This window comes from Podarcis melisellensis (genome assembly GCF_964234715.1).
Source record: "Podarcis melisellensis genome assembly, chromosome: 9".
Lineage (NCBI taxonomy): Eukaryota > Metazoa > Chordata > Lepidosauria > Squamata > Lacertidae > Podarcis > Podarcis melisellensis.
Genome location: NC_138541.1, coordinates 42,994,653 through 43,016,605, shown reverse-complemented (window position 1 = coordinate 43,016,605; position 21,953 = coordinate 42,994,653).

Below are 21,953 nucleotides of genomic sequence, written 5' to 3'. Positions count from 1 at the left end.
GGTGTTCTCCAACAAAATCCAATCCTTCAACCAGCAGAGGGCTGCAGATTCATAATATAACTTCAAGTCCGGCAGGGCAAACCCCCCTCTTTCTTTCGCATCTGTTAGTATTTTAAACTTTATTCGGGGCTTTTTGCCCTGCCAGACAAATTTAGATATATCCCTCTGCCATTTTCCAAAACATTCCACCTTATCCACGATCTGGAGGGCCTGAAACAAAAATAGCATTTTCGGCAATACATTCATCTTTATAGCAGCTATTCTGCCCAACAAGGAAAGTTTCAGTCTTGACCATGTTTCCAAGTCTCTTTTGATCTCTGACCAACATTTCTCATAATTGTCCTTAAACAAATTCAAATTTTTGGAGGTCAGGTGCACCCCTAAGTACTTTACTTTTTTAACCACATTTAGTTCTGTTTCTTTTCTGAACTCCTCTATTTCAGTAGTTGTCAAGTTTTTTGCTAAAACTTTAGTTTTTTGTTTATTCAGCTTGAATCCCGCCACCCGACCAAAGTCAGAAATTAATTCTAACGCTCTTTTAGTACTAGAGGCTGGCTCCTGTAATGTTAATACCAAGTCATCTGCAAATGCTTTCAGTTTATATTGTTTCTCTCCGACCACAATTCCCTGTGCCAACCGGTCATTTCTAATCATGTTCAATAGCACCTCCAGGACTGAAATAAACAACAGAGGAGATAGAGGGCACCCCTGTCGTGTCCCTTTTTCAATTTTGAACTCCTCTGTCACCACGTTGTTTACTATCAATTTAGCTTTTTGTTCTGAATAAATTGCTTCTATTCCATTTTCAAACCCCCGCCCTACTCCCATCCTTTCCAAATTTTTCTTCATAAACATCCAAGAAATGTTGTCAAAGGCTTTCTCCGCATCAATAAAGATCAACACCGCTCTTGTATTTGAGTTAATCTGTAAAAATTCCAAAATGTCAATGATGTTTCTTGTGTTGTCAAATAAATGTCTGCCAGGGAGAAAGCCTGCTTGGTCCTTATGAATCACTTCATTTAATACTTTCTTAAACCTGCTTGCCAAAATGTCTGCAAAGATTTTGTAATCCACATTTAGGAGTGAGATAGGACGGTAGTTTTTAAGTTGAGTTTTTTCAGTTTCTGATTTTGGTATCAACGTGATGAAAGCTTCTTTCCACGTTTCCGGTGCCTTCCTCCCCTCCATAATCTGGTTACAAACTTCCAACAATGGTTGTATCAATGAATCCTTCAATGCCTTGTAATATTTGGAAGTAAGTCCATCAGGTCCCGGAGACTTGCCCAGTTGGAGGTTCTGAATGGCGCATTCAATTTCTTGGATTGTAATATTACAGTTCAGGGTTGCTCTCATTTCCTGGGGTATTTTTTGTAATCCATTAGTTGTGACAAATTGGTCCACCTCCGAGCCTTTTTGTGGCCTTTGTGAATAAAGTTCTTTGAAATATCTCTGGAAACACTTTCTAATTTCCTCGGGTTTCTGAACCATTCTCCCTTCAATCTCTAGATTTGTAACTGTGTTAAGCTTTTGTCTCTTTTTCAACTGCCAAGCCAACAACTTCCCGCACTTATTAGCAGATTCAAAGGATCTTTGTTTCATTTGTTTAATTTTCCATTCCACCTCTTGATTTATCAGTTTCGAATATTGTGCCTGGATAAACTTCACTTCTCTCAATACTTCCTTTGATTTAGGCCTGGATCTCAGTTTTTTCTCTCCTTCTCTTATTTTCTCCAAAATCTTCTCCTTCTTTTCATTCCAGAGCCTTTTTTTAATCGTGTTCTGCTGTATTAGAAACCCTCTCATAACTGCTTTACTTGCGTCCCAGATTGTTCTTTTTTCCACATTTGTCTTTAAGTTTATTTCAAAATAATCCTTTAAAACTTTTTGGGCCTTCTTAACAATCTCCTGATCTCTTAAAAAAGCGTCGTTCATTCTCCATCTGAAAGATCCGGTTGTATTTAATCTCAATTCCATTCTCAAAGCGTTGTGGTCGGAGCAGGTTTTTGGGCAGATTTCCACTTTTCTGGTCTTAGGTGCCAGCCCTAGGCACCTAAGGTTAAAGTTAAGGTTAAAGGTTAAAGTTCATAAATTGTTCAAAAACCATATTGTCAGAAGGGCAATTTTTATGGTCTGGTCAAAATATAAAGACTTATTGGAGAGTAAAACTCCGAGGTGGCTCTCACCGATGGAGGCCAAAGCACGTAAAAGACTCAATATGGAGGCCCACTGGCCTAAATATTGGGAAATAATTGAAAAAATTGGAGATAAATGGAGGTTGCAGAGTATGGAAAAGTTAAAAAACAAGGTGCGAGATTGGTTGCATTATGCTCAAATTCAGGAAGTTTTTAAAGCGGACAAAAAAGTGGGTTTCCAGGAGGAAAAATCGAAACTAGAGACAGAGTTGCTTGAGCCAAAATCTAAGCTAATTTCGAGAATGTACAACTTGCTGCTTAAATGGAATACACAGGATGAGATTGTTAAATCCTCCATGATAAAGTGGGCGCAGGACTTGGGGCATAACATTATGTTTGAAGACTGGGAAAGGTTATGGAACACCGGAATGAAATTCACGGCATGTAGTGCCTTGAAGGAAAATATTATGAAAATGACATACCGGTGGTACATGACCCCAGTCAAGCTTGCAAAGATATATCACCTGTCTGATAATAAATGTTGGAAATGTAAAGAAGAGGAAGGGACATTTCTACACCTCTGGTGGACCTGCCCGAAGGTGAAGGCCTTCTGGGAGATGATACATAATGAACTAAAAAAGGTGCTTAGATTTACCGTACCCAAGAAACCGGAGGCCTTCCTCCTGGGCATGGTAGACCAGAGGGTGGCCAAGAAAGATAGAACTTTCTTTATGTACGCTACTACAGCAGCAAGGATCTTGATGGCAAAGCACTGGAAGACACAAAATCTACCCACACTGGAAGAATGGCAGACGTAGCTGATGGACTATATGGAACTGGCTGAAATGACTGGCAGAATTCGAGACTCGGGAGAAGAAGAAACGGAGGAAGTTTGGGAAAAATTTAAGGACTATTTGAAAAAGCATTATAAGTTGTATGAATGTTAAAAAATGCTCCTTTCTAGGAAAGTACAGCTTCAGTATCGGTAAATTTTTGAATTGGTAAATAAGGCACAACAAGACAGAAGTGGTGTAATGAAATAATTTTATTGTGTTGAAACTAAAAATTAATGGATTTGGATTGAAATGTTTAGAGACCAGATATCACGATAAAATGGAAGATATATTATTATGTTTAAAATAAGTCAACAAATTGCTGAGGTGTTGGATTTACAGAGAATGCAGTGCTCGGAAGATGGGGGGAGTCCATTAGATTTATGGAAACATGTATTTGCAATTTGAATTTTGTATATTATAAACCTAATAAAAATTATATTAAAAAAATAAATAAATGTTGAACTGAAGAAGTACAGAAATAAAATCCCTCTTCTCATGCACCTAGTCACATCCAGCAAACATGCACTGGAGATGGTGGGATCGCAGGAGTACCTGTTTGTTTACTGCTTTCAGAGTCATGTAAAAGTTAGTGGAGGTATGCTTTACGCACACAGCAAACAGGTAAGGACACAGGTTTGCGATGGGGCAATTCACCTGCATTCACCCACACCCAAATATTTTATAACTATATGTGTAGACTTGTACAGTTAGAGTTGAGATTTTGGTGTAGCCCTATGAATTCAGTTTATTTGTATTTTTGTGGAAGTAGAGGCTATTTTAAGTGCACCTGACACCTTTGAGTTCTTTTACATTCTTAGATTTCAGAAGTTATTGTTTGTTTGTTCTTTCTATCTGCAATATTGAGAAAATGTTAATAAATATGTTTCTGGGTTTGTTTGTTTTTTTAAAAAATACATTAACTGCCTAAATAATATAAGACCAAACCCATAATTTTAATATGAAAGAGGAGTTTCTTGACAAGCTTCCTAACTACTGAGATCTGGCAGCGCTCTGTAAATAAGGGGGCAGAAAAACAGAATGAAATATAAAATTAGCAGTCTGGTTGAATCTGTTTAATAGTGCTAAATGAAAGAGTCATTTCAAGTCCATAACCCCATGCCCTGTAATTTTTAAAATGTGATGGACGTTCTTGCTCTACGTAGCATTTTCTTTCACTAATTATGTTGTACCCCATTTAAAATTAATATTTTGCGGGATTTAATGATAGTAAAATCTATCAACAGCATGGCCATGGCTTATGACCGATCTTGCTAACAGTGCAATTGTATATCTGTCTACTCAATGGAACTTACTCCCATGCCAGGGAGATTGCTGCCTAATCCTGCTTTACAGTATTTATGTATAATCCATTTCTAGTGCCCTTCTGGAATGAAATTATTTAACTATGGCTATAATCCTATACCTACTTATGTAGGAGTAAACCTCATTGAACTCAGCAAAATGTATATAGGATTGCATTGCATGTTGCATCTTTTGTAAAGCAGCCTTTTACATCACCTACGCTTTCATTTTTAATGATTGTAATAGAATATGCTGTGTTAAGGATATAGTCCTAGGCCCACTTACCTGGGAATAACGCCCAATGAACTCAGTAGAATCCAGTCATGTCTTGGATTATGCTGCTAAAGAAGTAGGGTGATGACAATAAACAATGGTGATAAGTCTTACACATCAAAGCTCACCACAAAGGCCTTGTGCAGAACACACACAACAGAAAAGAATGGAGTGCAGGCTCCAAAGTTGTTTGTTGTTTAGTCATGTCCAACTCTTCATGACCCCATGGACCAGAGCACGCCAGGCACTCCTGTCTTCCACTGCCTCCCGCAGTTTGGTCAAACTCATGCTGGTAGCTTCAAGAACACTATCCAACCATCTTGTCCTCTGTCGTCCCCTTCTCCAAAGACACAGGCATAAATCCTCATTTTTAAGAGAGGTGCACTGGAAATGATCCAGGTGAATTAACATTTTTATTTAGGGAGCATATTCTCCAAGTGTGGGGAACCTATGACCCTCCAAATGTTGTTGGGCTAGAACGCCGATGAACCTCAGCTGGCATAGCCTACAGTCAGAGAGAATGGGAATTGCAGTCCAACCACATCTGGTCTACTCCAATACTAACCAGTTTGCACTTCAAGATCCTCTGCTTTATAGCCTTTTCTGAGGGGCTTCTGCTTCACAGGTATCAGATAGAAAGGGGGCTTATTTGTCTATGAGCAGTTAGGAAATGGCCTTCCCAGGGAGGCTTGTATACAACATCACCATGATTATCTTTTGGCAACAGCTAAACACCTTTTTAGTTTCTTAAGGCTTGTTAAGTATGATACGATTGTAAGCTTTTACCTGCTGTTCTTACCTCTGTGTTGTGAAGAGCGGTATATCAATATTCTAAATAAATAAATTCGTTACAAAATGCATGCTCCCCCTTGCTCTGCAAAACTGCTACAAAGTACCTTACAATGAGAAAAGTAAAATCTTCATAGCATCTCTGTAAAGAAAAGCAGGAATCTTGGTGCTTTTCAGTGTTGCCATGGGACTCGGGAAATAGCTTAGCAATAACATTTGTGGAGCAGATGGCCTAAAATTAAATAAACAGTTACAGGTCCCGTGTAAAAAAGAAAAAGAAAAAAAGATTATGTAACTTAGAAAAGGAAGGCATGTGATACCCTGAAACAAAAATCACCATAGCGTGTGGCACTTTTTTGAACAAAGCAATTGTAATTTATTTCAAATTGTGGGAGTTATGACAGTGCTATAGTCAGGCACGGTTGGAACTGCTGTGATGTGTTCTGCAAAGTGTGACAGGTGCCAGAACAAAAGCAGTTCTGAACTCTGGTCAAGGGTGGTTCAGTGGGACCTTGTGGTGTCTTGGGCATTAACCAGTAGCACTAATACACACAATAGGGACACTTTCATCAGCTGATGAAGTTGTTAGCTGAGGCAAGGAAACTCGTAATGGCTTGGAAAGGTGAAATGCAGAGTTCCTTGTTCCTTGAGCCTTTACTATTGAAGCCCAACCCATCAGAAGCTCAAGCCAGTTTGTCATTTATCTGTTCCAATGCAAGGATCATTCTACCCCACTACTGTGGTTGCTATTTTAATTCCATTTTTTAAAAGACAGAGATGCATTTCTTTCTGTCATACAGTGTAGGGTGATCTTAACACTCTGATACACAGCATTCGAATCTGTTTTGTTTTATCCCTGCATAAACAGGAATATGGGCAACAGCAGCGCCTCCCTGACCACCGTTTTGTTGCAATCTCGAGGCCCAATTCTGCGGTTCACATTGTCTGCTTCACCTCTCCTAAGTGGAGTTGTTTATCTGTCATAAGAGGAGTGGGGATCCTATGGCTCTCCAGATGTTGATGGACTCAGAAACCCATCATTCCCAACTATTGGTTCATGCTGGCTGAGCCTGATGGGACTTGGAATCCAACAACTTCCAGAGAGCCACAGGTTCCCCTTTGCCATAGTTCCACCATCTTCTGAACATTACTGGTTCAGTCCAGCTGCCCAGACTGCGTGAGAATTGAACACAGAGTCTTTTCCTCCTTCACTGAATGCTATGTGTGGCTCTCAAGCAGGGATCATAGTTGTGGGCTTGATTCAAGCCACAAATTAAGCCATGGGTAGGTAAACAGAACCCATTTGTTTGATCAGTAGCTCATCCAGAGCTATATCTATCAGCCAGTTGCTAAACATGGGGCTTATTTTTCTCACAGCTAGCTTTTGTGCTCAAGCTGCAGCTGATCGCCACATGATTGCCATCGCTGGATTACAGCAATTAGACTAAAAATATGGCTAATATGCCTGTTTTTCTGCCATTCAATTCTTAATAATGAATCTGTTTCACAGAACACTTCTAATTGCTTTTTTCTGGACTAAGGGTGTAGAGCACAACCCACTATTCATGGCTTTCATGCTGCTCCCATTCGTTTCAATGGGCATATGGAACGGAAGAATTTCCCAGTAGATCGTTCCAACAATAAGCTAGTTACATGGCTGTAAACAGATGTTTATGAGGCCAGAGATATCATTTTCACATTAAAGTGCTTATACTGAAACTCACTTCCTTTAGCATATTGCATTTTGGTCTTTCTTTATGCCATTTTAATTGAAAGCAATATACAATTAGACCTCAGGAAGTACTTGGCATAAGCCAAGAGGCAATATATCAAGTTTGTTGGGTACACACAGCATAATCACAGATGGGCCTGCTGACACTTTGTTTATGATTAAGTAATATTGTGCAATTCTGTATCATAATTATCCACTTTAATATTATTTATTACACACATGCACACGCACCCAGTGGGATCTAGTCAAATTTAAGCACTTATCATCCCACAATTTCAAGAAGTGTGTTGTTTAAGAATAGGTGTGACTTTATCATATTCAATTAAATGAATCTTAAAAGCTGCTTAATCTCTCTCTCTCTCTCTCTCTCTCTCTCTCACACACACACACACACTTTTTTACATGTGTATGTATATCCTGCTTTAAAGGATGATATAACATGAAAATTCTGATTTTTTTGCTTTTGCACTGTGCTCATCCTTGAGTTGTAAGTAATTTTCTGATTTGTTGTCAGTGTTGCTATTACTATTTAAATGCAGTCATCATATATGTAATTAGACTCCTAGGCTGAAATTCTATTTACACTTACCTAGGAGTAAAAGAATGTCTACACTTCCTTGAAGTCTTTCTAAGGCCTCCTATGAACTTTCTAATTCAGAATAAATTATGTATAGAGACTCCATACCCTCCAAGATTTCTTTAATGGAAATAGGGACGTCCTAAGGAAAAGCAGGACATTCCATGGTTAAATCAGAAACCAGAACAAGCTTCTTGTAAATTCAGGACTGTCCTTGGAAAATAGGGACATGTGGAGGGTCTGAGATGCTAAGCCTGATGTGAAATCTGATTCTTCAAAGCTAAACATGGCTTCACCAATTGCTCAGACACTTCACACAGACTTTCCCTGGAGATCACACTAGAATCAGCTGGGATCTCAAACTAAGGCACTCTTTGGATAAAAGCAACTTTAAATCCATCACTCAATTCTCTAGTCCATCTCCATTTTCTGGGCCAGATATATGGACAGCCCCTCCTTAAAGTGCATTAATCTAGTCTTCAGATTCCCAATGCATGGACCACTGTGGTCAGCCTATCCTGGTCCAGGCTATGTATTCTGTACAGGTCTTGTCAAGGTCCCACAGACATCTCTAGGCTAGTGAGAAAGAACAGCTTTCATAGTTTGCAGACTTGGGCTCCAGCATCTCACATGTTAAGGTTTATGCCATATAGCCAAAGGAAGACCATTGTCACTGGATAAAACAAACTGTGAAGTAGTGAATTCATATAATCAGGATTTGCTGAACAGTAACTGCAGTCCTACACGTGTAGTAAGTAGTCCCAATAAAGGAAATGAGTTTAATCAGACATATCTATGTGCAAGAATAAAGCCAGACTTCTCACAACCTACAAATGAAGAAGTGTTTTATCCCATAAACATGTGTAATGTTGCAGAAATAGATAATACATTGAGGGGTAAGTGAGGACCTAGTTATGTATTCATCCCTGCATGGTTCCTTTGTGATATCTCATCAAACAAGAAATACTTGAGAGTTGTAATGATGCCAGCCATCAGGATTTCTTTTTCTCCAACGCTGAGCCATGTTTGAGAGAGCGATAGTCAAAATTGTGTGGTGTTATGCTTCATTGAGCTGAATTTAGAGAGAACTCATACCATGAAGTAATGCTTTTCTTTCTGAAAATGAGCAAAACTCTTCTTTCCCTGGCATCTTCGAATGTTTTCCTGTAGGAGCTGCACAAAGAAAACTTAGGTCTCTGATCCACAAAATGCATTTCACAGTTAGAACCATGGAGAGTGTTTGCAAATATACCTGCTGGATGCTGAGAAACAACAAGGCATGGTAGCAAAAATTGCACCCCAGGGGATGGAAACATGGCCAGGATGTGAAGAATTTTAAACAATAAGTGATGATAATGACAGTAAATACTGTTACACACACCCAACTCTCCAAGTGGTAAGGGACTCCAGGGGTGCCTGCCCTTTCCCAGACTTTGGTTTCCTTGGAATGAATATCAACAGATACAGTGGTGTCTTTAGCATATATGGCTGTATTTATATATATATACAACCATCAATGAAGAGCCAGTGTGGTGTAGTGGTTAAGAGTGGTGGACTCGTAATCTGGTGAACCGGGTTCGATTCCTTGCTCCTCCACATGCAGCTGCTGGGTGACCTTGGGCCAGTCACACTTCTTTGAAGTCTCTCAGCCCCACTCACCTCACAGAGTGTTTGTTGTGGGGGAGGAAGGGAAAGGAGAATGTTAGCTGCTTTGAGACTCCTTTGGGTAGTGATAAAGCGGGATATCAAATCCAAATCCAAACCTGAGGCTAGGATGGAGGAGCTCACACCACTAACAAGCCACAGAACTTGTCTGTTTGTTAGGTCCCCATACCAGACCTTTGGGACCAGCACAGAGCCTGACAAAGCCTCTATGCCTTCAGCTTCCAACCAAACTCTCTCTCACACAAACAGAGCCTCCTTTGACTCATTGTTCTCCATCCTAGGATAACATGACATTCAGCTGGGTGAGCTGGGAAAAGGTCCACTCATTTGTCTCTATGGCAACAGGGCAACCTCTTTGGACATGTAAATGACAGAACTTAACTGCCAGCTAAGGCAATTATCTTGCAAACAGGCTGGTCTGAAGAGTTCAAGAGCTGCTTCTACTTGATTCTGAACCTGACTGGGTACAGAATCGCAGGCCTGGAAGGGACCCATTAATATCCAGACTGACCCCTCAAAAACTACAATACATTCTTCTGTGAACCCAAGTGATGGAGGGAGGTGGCCTTTGTTCTCCTCAATGGCAGCTCTCCATGCAGCCAGGTAAACTGCTTTTCAAATTGGGGGGGGGGGGAGGACTTGCACAACCAGTTTTTGATGTGATATTAAGTTTAGTTGTTCAAATGACTCTTTCTGTGTCACCTGTTTCTCTGCATGGCTTCTTTGGCTTTGGCTATACTTCGATATATCTGAAAAGAAGAATCAGTGGTTCACTAGGTAGAATATTCCCCATAATAATTTTAATTGCCTTAATGATATCAGACCAGAATGTTCTTAATCTGGGACATTTCCAAAGGATGTGTAAAATGTCAGCATTAGGCATCCTATATCTCCAACAAGATCGGTTCACTATTGAGTATATATGATTAAGCTGCCTCAGTGTTAAATACCATCTAAAAATAAATCTATAAAAATGATGAACCTGTTTTCAATTTTTTAAACCTCACGGCAGGATTGCTAATTGTGTTGTTAATGTCACATGCAGTCAGGCCCTCGCCGTTAAAGAACATTTACAGGAGCAGCAGCAGATAGCGAGGATGGAATCAATGGATGTCACTGTAGGGCCACTGATGGGAAAGAGAAAAGTCTGCCCATACTGCTATGCTTTGGAAGAAGTTCTTGGTGGAGGCATCTCAGTCAGCAGGGTGAATCGTGGAAGAAGCTGGTAGCCACATATTTTCTCAGCACTGCCTTAAGGTATTCCCTGCCACCATCTTTGTTTATTTCAGGCTTCCTCAGCCTTGGTCCTCCACATGTTTTGAGACTACAATTCCCATCATCCCTGACCACTGGTCCTGCTAGCTAGGGATCATGGGAGTTGTAGGCCAAAAACATCTGGAGGGCCGAGGTTGAGGAAGCCTGGTTTATTTTAATGAACTGCAGTTGCATCCAGTGGATGATTTTAAGATTGCTATAATTATATACATATCTACTCAGAAGTAAGTCCTACTGAATTTGGTATAACTTCCTTCCAGGGAAGAAGTTACAGAATTGCAGAATAAATCCAGATGGCTACAACATCATTTATACTAAGACACAAACATTTCTGTGTTAAGATCCAAATGATTACGGGCAATCTCTAAAATGCATTTCAGACTCTTTCAACAGTGGTAACTTTTTCTTTTTTATATAGAAATTTTCATATTATGATAATCTCTGCCACAAATTCTTTATTCATTTCATAGAATACAGTCAAAGGTTCCTGCAAATTACATGGGTGACATTTGCTTCCCTGATCATAATTACCATCATTTTGTTCAAATCTTTAAAACCTCCCTTCAGCATGTGAACTAGCAATTTTGTAAACCTCCAAGATAAAAGCGCTTGACTTCTGGAGGTGCGTTGTCATTCTCATATTTCCAGGATATGTTTAAATTAGATTTTCAATAATGTAAGGTGTAATTGTGTGCCTCTGCCACATTCGTTAAATTAAGATATTCCTTCATTATGAAAAGATTTAAACAGCTATGTTAATAGCAATGGTTGTTTCCTGAGAATCTGTATGAACACAATGCTAGATTCTACTTGAGCACCAGGTGCACCAATGTGGAAGGCAGAGTTTGGCAGCAATAATAAGTTGAAACAAGAGTGTGGGTTAAGTATGGCCGCAACTTTATATCTGGTTTGGTGTGGCATAGGGCAAGGATCCGTCCATTGCATAGCTTAGTTGCTGGCTGAGATCACCACCCAGTCCAGCTGCTGGAATAGCCAAATAAATTTGCAATGAGGAGGGGCCTACAATGGCAGGGATCCAGCAGGTGGGCCCGAAAAGCAACATGGGAATGTGGTCACTAGCTCAGGCTCCTCACTGGAACTGAAGCTTTTTGCCACTACCCCAAGACCCTTTATGGGGATCCCCTCATAAGCTATGGATCCTGCCTAATGCCCTCATCCACCAATGGTCAGGACTGATGTAGCCAACAAATGGATGTACTTGCTATACTGGAGAAGGAAACCTCATGGCTGGTTGGTTGTCCAGTTAAGGCCATCAGTGAAATTCCTTCCAGCCATTAACCAGCTGTCCAAAGCAACAGTGACCGCAATTGTTGGAGGCAGGCAAAGGCAGCAACACTGAGCGCACCTCCCAGCCCCCAGATCAGGCCAGTCCTCAGAGGGAGATAATCTTCTCCCATTTGCCCCACCCTCAGGAAGTTGCTTTGGTTGCCCATGGCATCCTGAGTTGCAGTGGGGAAATGCATCCAGTAAAGAAAACTTACTGAAATCAACTTTATCAGCTTTGGAATTTGGATAATCAACAGTTATCCTAGTTTTTGTGTAATCACTATTCACCAATAGTAAAATAAAATACTTTCTTGGTTCAGCCTTTTATTCTACCAAAACTAAATAAAAGTCATAAAAGCCATCAGGAAGTGATTTTACGTGGGACTGCTTGAAACTAACTCTTTTAGAGGATGATGCTACATGAAATCAATGCCATAACATCTGACAATAGCACTCTTAATTGTATCAGTGTTTTGTTAGGCAATTGAAGCAACATTCTGGACAAGACCAATTTTAAACTAATCTGGAATCTCCGAACTACAGCTGCTATATTAATGAGTAGGAAATAGTGCAAAAAAGCTGGATAGCTGTTGGAAAACAGGGGAAGTGGCAAGGTTCACTAACTATGTAAGAATAAGTGATGGTAGCAAAGCATGGACAGTTATGGAGGTCTAACTATATTTTATGTGTATTAATTATTAAACAATTGATTGATTGTTTTGGAATGGCTGCTGTTTATTTGACATATTGAAAGCAAAGTAGATTATAATCACAAATTAGAAGAATGAAGCTTCCACCTATCATGCCCTTCAATCACCACACTGTCTGCATTCAGATATAATGTTAAGCCATGAAGTATAGAGGAGACGGAGTTATTGAGAACTTTTGTGTAACATGAAGTCTTCAGAAGCCAATGCAGCACTTGAGTATAATCACAATTCACCCCTTAATTTATCGTTGCCATTTCCCTTTTGAAAACACACTATGATACATCAGCCAGAATGCCCCAATCAGACTGTCTTCCTTTAAAAAAAATAATAGGGAAGATGTGAGAGTTCATTTTGTTTTGTTTCGTTTGGAGAAAATAACACTGAAACTTGTGGACATATCTTTGAAGGGTCTACACTTTTTATCTGCTGCATGCCTTTGAACTGTGTGTGGCTTCCTTTGAATTTTGGTTTTGGCTTTGACCTGTGACTGCTTTCACATGAGGTTGATTTTGTTCAAAAGGAATAAGAGCTTTGAGGACAAATATCTTGACTATTCTGCTTTCAAGAATGCCTCCCTGAACACACTATCCTTTTTTCACATGCATAGCTTTCTGCTCAACAAAGGATTAATTTACTGCTAATCTCCCTGCCTCCCCCAATGAAAAAATTATATTACTTGAGAGGGGCAGAGCAGGGAATTTACATGCACACACTGATGGTAAGTTGATGCAAGCTATTAGTGCACACAGTCTCTCTCTCTCTCAACATTTTTTTTTATTGTCTATTTTTCTCAGGGCTGCATCCTTGGCCACAAACTAGCTTTAAAACACAGGTGAGATGCAACTGTCCACATTTATAGAAAATAAACATATACATAATTATTTGGTTCCTTTGTACATCAGCAGTTCATAGTAATGCTCCTGTAGAAAATAATATGCCACTCAGATGACCCTTGCTATTCTAACAAGGGCCTTTGTTATCTTCTGCAACCTCCTGAAAGCACTATAAAACATTGGGAGGTCAATAGGTTCTTTGTAGGGAATCAGAAGGGACACGGGTGGCACTGTGGGTTAAACCACAGAGCCTAGGACTTGCCGATCAGTAGGTCAGCAGTTCAAATCCCTGCAACAGGGTGAGCTCCCATTGCTCGGTCCCAGCTCCTGCCAACCTAGCAGTTCGAAAGCACGTCAAAGTGCAACTAGATAAATAGGTACTGCTCTGGCCAGAAGGTTTCCATGTGCTGCTCTGGTTTGCCAGAAGTGGCTTAGTCATGCTGGCCACATGACCTGGAAGCTGTATGCCAGCTCCCTTGGCAATAATGCGAGATGAGTGCCGCAACCCCAGAGTCAGTCACGACTGGACCTAATGGTCAGGAGACCCCTTTACCTTTAGCTTTAGGAAATCATTACAAGTGCCCCCCACCCCCATATCTTGTCCACAATGGCATTTTGTATTTCTATAAGGTTTTCTTTAAGGGGGCAAGTGATGCAGGTATGGTAGAAATATTTCCAATATTTCCTTTTCCAAAGTGTCATTAGTCCCTTCTTAATGATGCCTACAGAAGATAAACTCCCATCTTTCCCCGATAATACAGTGGTACCTTGGTTCTCAAATTAATGAGTTCCAGGAGTCCGTTCGACTTCTGAAACCATTCGAATACCAAGGCGCAGCTTCTGATTGGCTGCAGGAGCTTCCTGCACTCAAGCGGAAGCCACATTGGATGGTCGGCTTCCAAAAAATGTTTACAAACCAGAACACTTGCTTCCGGGTTTGCAATGTTTGGGAGCCAATTTGATTGACAACTAAGTCGTTCAAGAACCAAGGTACCACTGTACATGAATCCGCCTTAATGTACTGCAACTCTGAAGGGTGTTTGGAGTCTAAGCATGACAAGTCCTTCAACACAGTCTTATTCTGATGTCATTTTCTGCGATTTACTGCTTTTCCTTTTCCAACAAGAAATAAGTGAAATGCCTGATGGAATGTTAATGGAACGATGCACCTTTCTCTGGGCATAGTATTTTAACTTTGCTAAACAATGAGGTTGGACAAATGTTGGATGTATCACTCTTTCCTCCAAAGTAATTTAATAAAAGATCACACTTTTAGATCCAGCTGATAATTGGTTTATCATGTACAATTTTGCATCTATTATCACCTTTTCATGCAGGAGAGACCGATATAGCTTTCACTGCTCATAATGAAAGAATGAATTTGAAATAAAACAGTTTAGTTCTCTCTTTCTCCCACAATTTAGCATGGTTCAGAAATGCAGCTCAGTTGTTGTCACCTTATTTTTTTCTATTAATAGTAAACAAAATTAGGTTCACACTCTTGTTTACTGTGCACTTGTTGCATTTCCAGGGCTGGGTTTTTAATCCATGATCATGCAGCATTATCCAAAAATGCATATGCGGCTTGTTCTCCCACCCCCACCCCCCAATATTGCTGTTTGATGCATTCATTGTTTGTCAAATCAGCTTCACACCGACTGGAGTCCTTAAGCTCTTACTTAAACAATTCCTAATTCATCTCTAGCCAAGTTCTGAACTCCTTTGCAAAAGCCTTCTTTTTGGGCTGGGAGAGGACCTTTCAGGGTGAGGTTGATATGGATATACAGTGGTACCTTGGGTTACATACGCTTCAGGTTACAGACACCACTAACCCAGAAATAGTGCTTCAGGTTAAGAACTTTGCTTCAGGATGAGAACAGAAATTGTGTTCCGGCGGCGCGGCAGCAGCGGGAGGCCCCATTAGCTAAAGTGGTGCTTCAGGTTAAGAACAGTTTCAGGTTAAGAATGGACCTCCAGAATGAATTAAGTACTTAGCCCGAGGTACCACTGTATACAGAATTGGAGCCTCCCACTTCCTACCATCTCCCCCACTGATCTGGACCCTGCAATCGTCATCTGAGGCCCTTCTTTGTGTGCCTCCTCCATGAGAGGTCTGGGGGATGGCAACACGAGAACGGGCCTTTTCTGCAGTGGCTCTGCACTTGTGGAATGCTCTCCCGAGGGAAGCTTACAGCTTGAGTTCCAAGAAAGTTTCACTGGACTGAGACTACAGGGCTTAGGGAAAACTGTTCAAGGTTCCCAACCAGAGAAAGAGCTTTCTTTCTGAAGGGAGTGTGGCAATTCAAAATAAATAAAATTGGCATCATGAAAACATTCCATCTCTGATATGCCCTTTGCTCACACTATTCTAAATTAAATGTGGATTTAAACAATAGGGTTTTTTTGTGTGGGTTTTTTGCTGTACTTCTGTGTGGGGTTCTATCTGAGGAGAATCAAATTTTAATTTTGCCCTTTTCTGAATTCAGTAAGCATCATCCTGATCATAAGCTAGTATAAAGCTGTTTAGCACATCTAGAAAAAAAAAAATTATTGTAAAGGTCTTCCTTCTATTGCTTCATTATGTATTATGTAGATTTTTTTATATACAGGATATAATGGAAAATATAAATTGATATATCTAAACCAATTACACTAGGAAATGCAACGTCTGTCCCTGGTGTTCCTAAGGATAATTTACTTTACTCTAACATAATTTCATGCTTTGTTAAAATGAGAGGGAACTATGACTTCCTGAAGGTGAAATAAATGGACAAGCTCTGACGAAAAAAGCTAAAAATTTTGCATACTTTGGAAGAGTTTGATCTTAACAGGAATTACATTTGAATGATGAGAGTGACGAAAGCGTCTTTGCACTGAAACAAGTTTGGCTATTAAAATATAATATTTACCTTCTATCTCAGCTGCCAAATAGCTCTTACTGTATTCTGAACGTCGTTTAATAATTTGATATCTGTTATGGCTCTCAGTGTCTATAAGGGAGCCATTTCAGATTTCAGCTAAGGGGCTCTGAGCAAGATTCAATGAGGTTCAATGGCCTGGATTTTTCTTATTCAGGTAGGGGAACTACATTTTCAAAAGTAGTTAGCTTCCATATTCTTTATACCCTCTGAAAAAGTATAAGAAGGCTCTCAACAAAATATACACGGGGCCCAACCTATTAAATAAAGGGCTTTTGTACCTACCACAAATTATGCAGCCATAATGCAATGGCTGAAACTCACCCTGGGAAAAGCTCCTTCGGGTTCAAAGTTTTTACATTTATACCATGAACATCTGGTGATGTAAGTGCTTTTGATAAGGATGCCAAAAAAAAAGAGAGCACATAGTCTTCAGTTCTGCCTTGCATTTGTTGCATGCAGCTCTGTTTCCATTCCATTGCAGTTCGTGTTCAGCCAAAAACTATGTTCTGAGCCCTGCTGCCTGCTGTAGTGAAATTACATCACTTATACAATTAATTATATAAAATACATGGTCATTTATGTTATCCCACCCACTGGTGGAGGAAGAGGAGTGTGGGGGGAGCACACCGCCCCTGGCAGCACGATGCCCCAGGACATGCGCTGGCACCACCCACACCTGCTCTCTGCCCCCCCCAGTGCCAGAGGATGAAGCTCCGCCACTGATCCCACCCCATTCGTTGTAATACAAAGTGAGCACAATGCAAATGGTGGCGGGGCGGGGGGGGGTAATCAGTGATGTATTGTTTGCAGGCTCAAAGCAACAAAAGTGAATGCAGATGGCATAGGCATCAGGTTGGGGGGGGCTGGATGCTCCAACCCCCACAACATTCCCCATGAAGGGGCTGGGCACCCACAATATTTGGGGCTGGAGCCACGCACGCCACAGGGGCATGCGTGCACGACGTCAGCATGCCTGCTGCCACAGGCAATATCATCACACACACTGGCGTGTGCATGTGGCAACTGCAAGCTGGCGGGCCTGGCAGATGGTATTTGCTGGGTTGATTTCCATTTCAGAAATGGGACAAAGTTCCCTGGAAAGAGAAGTTGACTGTGAAACCAATCTAAGAATTGTAGCTCTGTGATGGGAATAGGGTTCTCCTAACAGTTTTCAGGGGACGCGGGTGGCGCTGTGGGTTAAAGCCTCAGCGCCTAGGGCTTGCCGATCGAAAGGTCGGCGGTTCGAATCCCCGCGGCGGGGTGCGCTCCCGTTGTTCGGTCCCAGCGCCTGCCAACCTAGCAGTTCGAAAGCACCCTCGGGTGCAAGTAGATAAATAGGGACCGCTTTCTAGCGGGAAGGTAAACGGCGTTTCCGTGTGCAGCTCTGGCTCGCCAGAGCAGCGATGTCATGCTGGCCACGTGACCCGGAAGTGTCTTCGGACAGCGCTGGCCCCTGGCCTCTTGAGTGAGATGGGCGCACAACCCCAGAGTCTGGCAAGACTGGCCCGTATGGGCAGGGGTACCTTTACCTTTAACAGTTTTCAGTGGGACACAGGTGGCGCTGTGGGTTAAACCACAGAGCCTAGGACTTGCTGATCAGAAGGTCGGTGGTTCAAATCCCTGCAATGGGGTGAGCTCCCATTGCTCGATCCCAGCTCCTGCAAACCTAGCAGTTCGAAAGCACGTCAAAGTGCAAGTAGATGAATAAGTACCACTCCAGCGGGAAGGTCAACGGCATTTCCGTGCACTGCTCTGGTTTGCCAGAAGCGGCTTAGTCATGCTGGCCACATGACCCGGAAGCTGTACGCCGGCTCCCTTGGCCAGTAAAGCGAGATGAGTGCTGCAAGCCCAGAGTCGGTCATGACTGGACCTAATGGTCAGGGGTCCCTTTACCTTTAACAGTTCTCAGCACCCTTAACAAACTATGTTTATCAGGTTTCTTTGGCTGTTTAAAGTGGTGTGATCCTGCTTGTGCAGATGGGACCAAAATGAGGAAGCAACACAGCAAGTTGCTTTATATCTAGCTCATCTAGGTCTGTATCATCTCTGCAGACTGGCAGCACCTCTCTGGCATCTCGGGGTTTCAGGCAGGAGTCTTTCTGTTTCTACCTAGAGATGCTGGGGATTGAAGCTGAGACCGTCTGCATGCAGAGCAGATGCTCCCCAGAGGTCAAGCATAACTCATTGAGTGCATCCTTCTGTTATCTCTTTCCTTTCAAGCAATATCACAGAGCAATTATTCAGGATGTCGGAGAAGGCCAATTAGGAATAACAACCAGGAAGAAGAGATGCTGTCTATCGAAATGATAAGGTTGGCTGATTTTACCTGCTATTAATTTGAAAGTGTGACCCGCAATGCTACAGGATGCGAGTGCACTTTAAAAAAAAAATAATAATAATTTTCACAGTCCTCGCACATATTACACAATGAAGCACGAACCCTACAGTGACTCCACTGCTGTACAATGGTTCCAAATCAGCAAGTTTGTTCAGTAAGAGAGATGTCTGGAAACATGAAAACAGGATTGTGCCTTTGATATTTTAATGGTTCATATGATTTTCAGCTCTCTTATGTTTCATTCTTTTTCTTTGTAGGCCTCGATATCACTGAGTCAAGGGGGGAAATGTCAGGAATGCAGCTCAGGTCTTTGAAAAAAGTATATGGAGTGATGGAATCAGTCAGGGGAGGGGAGGGATCACAGGAGCTGAAAGAAATATTTCTAAATACCAAATCTGGCCAAATTTGGAATGAGAGGTTTTGACTTTGGAATTGTAAATGCACATTTTGAAAATGACATGTTCCCCTCAGTGTGCTTGCTTAAGTTCCAGTGTGTTCAATGAGATTTACTCCCATGTATGCATGTATAGCATGCATGCCGGGGAGGCAATCCTATACACCAGGGATGGTGAATCTTTGTATTGTGGGCCAATCCAAGTTGGCCCATGAGGGCATGATTCCCAAAGTGTCAGCTGATTGGTGAGGGCAGGGCTCACTCCTGCTGGGTATACCAAAGATCTGGCTGGAGTCTATGTAGAAGGAGAGGGTTTCAAGGCAAGGCGTGCCCAAGACATTCGACTCCCTGAGGCAAAGGACAAGATGGCTTCCCCTTCCATTCCCATATACAGAAGTCAATTGGTGTTGCATTTGAATCTTACTTCCATAGTGAAGAGGAAGCTGCATCTTCCACTGTACCCAAGGGAAGCAGACTGGTCTGGGGGTTCAAGGCAGGCCACCAGGCACCCTCAGCTCTGCCGACTGACACCTTGCTATCACTCCCTAAACACTTAGCTCCTGCTATATAAGGTGATTAATTTGCTCCATTTAACAGTAGGGTTGGACCCAATAGTCTTCGCCACAGGTTATCCTGTCTGTCTCCCATTCCACTGCTCAAACAAGGGCTTTGACGGGGCAACCCACCAGACCAACAGGAAGACCTCCGAGAGCTGTCAGGAAATGATCAGGATCCATCAGCTTCCAGGAACATTCTCACAAATTTCAGAAACTCCAGTGTAGAATCTCTCTGGATTCTATAAACATGCTAGATAAAGTCTGCTTGGGCTACTTATTGTGGTTTTGTTGTGTGCTTCCATCATGTGGGTTAGTTTTTAACAATACTTTTTTTGAGAGGTTGAACAGTGGGATAAAAATAATTTAAAATAGCATAAAAGAGAGAGACATACCTGTTCTGAAAGCTCACAGCATTGCATGATCATTTAACAATAATGAAAAGGTCATCTTGTGAGATGAGCTTGATGCAGAATCAGGGAAAAAATATTTTATAGATGAGAGAACCAGTCTTAATGGAATTACTCAATCCATTCTTTTTTCCCAGGGCATCTCTTCAGTTCTTTCCAAAGTGGCTTGCTTGTTTGTTTGAATGAATGAATGAATGAATGTGTAAGGTATGTGCAGTCTCTAGATGATGGAAGCACAGATTTGTCCTAAAAAATAATAATAATTATATGCACTTCTATGTTTTTGACATAAGCTGTCATATTGCCATGACTAATGCATAGGTTACAGACTAGAGCAGAAGTATATCCGTTTTTCAAAACCCAAAGAGCAAGAGAATCTGTTTGATGCTTGAAGTGTCTGACATTTTGTGCTGTAATTATTTTGCCTTGCCTTCTTTCTTATAGCACATTTATGAAGGGTCAGTTCAGCAGGGTTCAGTTTATTTTCATTATTCTTAATCCCACATGCATCTTTCTAAAAAATTAAAAGTAACAAATCAAAACCAGTGTGTTCTAATAATTTTTCAGTTTAAGAATCCTGTATACATGCAGCACTCTTCTCTTGTGTTGGAATTGCCTACATAACTGTTTCAGCTACAACCTTACTCCAGGAGTGGGGAAGCGATATTTCCTCCAGGTGTTAGACTTCAACTTCTGTCCGTCGCTATTGGCCAAGCTGCTTAGGGCTGATGGGAGTTGGAGTGCAGCAACAACAGGAGGATTCCAGGATTCCCCCACACCTTCTATGCATGTATACCTGGATTAATACATCCCACTGAACTCAAAAGGGCTTCCTTCTGCGTAGACGTCCATAGGATTGCACTGTTAATGACAGAAAGCATGTAACGTGCATGTAACTCTTTCCTGGGAACGAAGGGTAAAGAAAGTTATAATGAAACGGAGCTCACAGCAAATTCTCAAGCTGCAGTGCAATTCTGCTTCAGCACAGCTTCATGACAGAATAGATAGGTGTATATACACCAATAAATCAAACACTTGTTCAGATGTCAGTTTTGTCTCTGCCTCCATGCATCAGGAAGGCTGTCTGTTCTTTTTTAAAAAAAGACATTATTGCATTTATATATTCATTCATTGACACAGTTTCATAGATGTGTGCACTTTCCTCTTCCACCGAAATGCCAGGGTATGCATGGCACAAACAATGCTTTTGCATAGGTACAATGTTCCCTGATGCTGAAGTGAACAAGGCAGGTTCACACTGAGTCCAATATGTGCAACAGAACCCTGTGGAGCTCTTTAGCTGAGAATTCCAAACCTGGCTTAAGTCTTTCACTCACTGGATCATAAAATCTGAATGAAAATTGGGAGAACAAGTGAAATTCCTGTATATCCATCAAGTGTGCTTTGAACAGCATGTGCAAATTATGTTAATTCCATGCAACTTCGTATGCAAAAATCAGTCATGACATCTTGTTAACGGTAAACTTCTAAGGCAGTGTTGAACAAGTGACGCATGGAAAAAATATATTAAAGAAATCTGTCATTGTATACTACTTATCTGTTTTGGGGGCGGGTGGGCAAGGAACATGTATAAACACATGTAAAATACTTGATAGTTAAACAGCAAGCTGTTGTGATCAAAAGTCTCTACAATACTGTGTCCAACTCATATCATAGCTATGGTGCTGATTGAATTGGGCCATTTGCCAGTGAATTTAGTCTAAAGGACAGCAATTCTCAGCAGGACTAATTTAGCTCTGCAGTTCTGTCCCAGGGAAGGTGCCCAATGCCAGATAAGGGTAAAATTAAAATTTCTTCTTTAAAGCAAATGGCAGCAGTAAATGCATCTCTGGAACAAGGTACCTCCATGGCAGCTGCAAGACACATTTACTGAAGAGGAAACTCAGACATTAACTACTAATTGG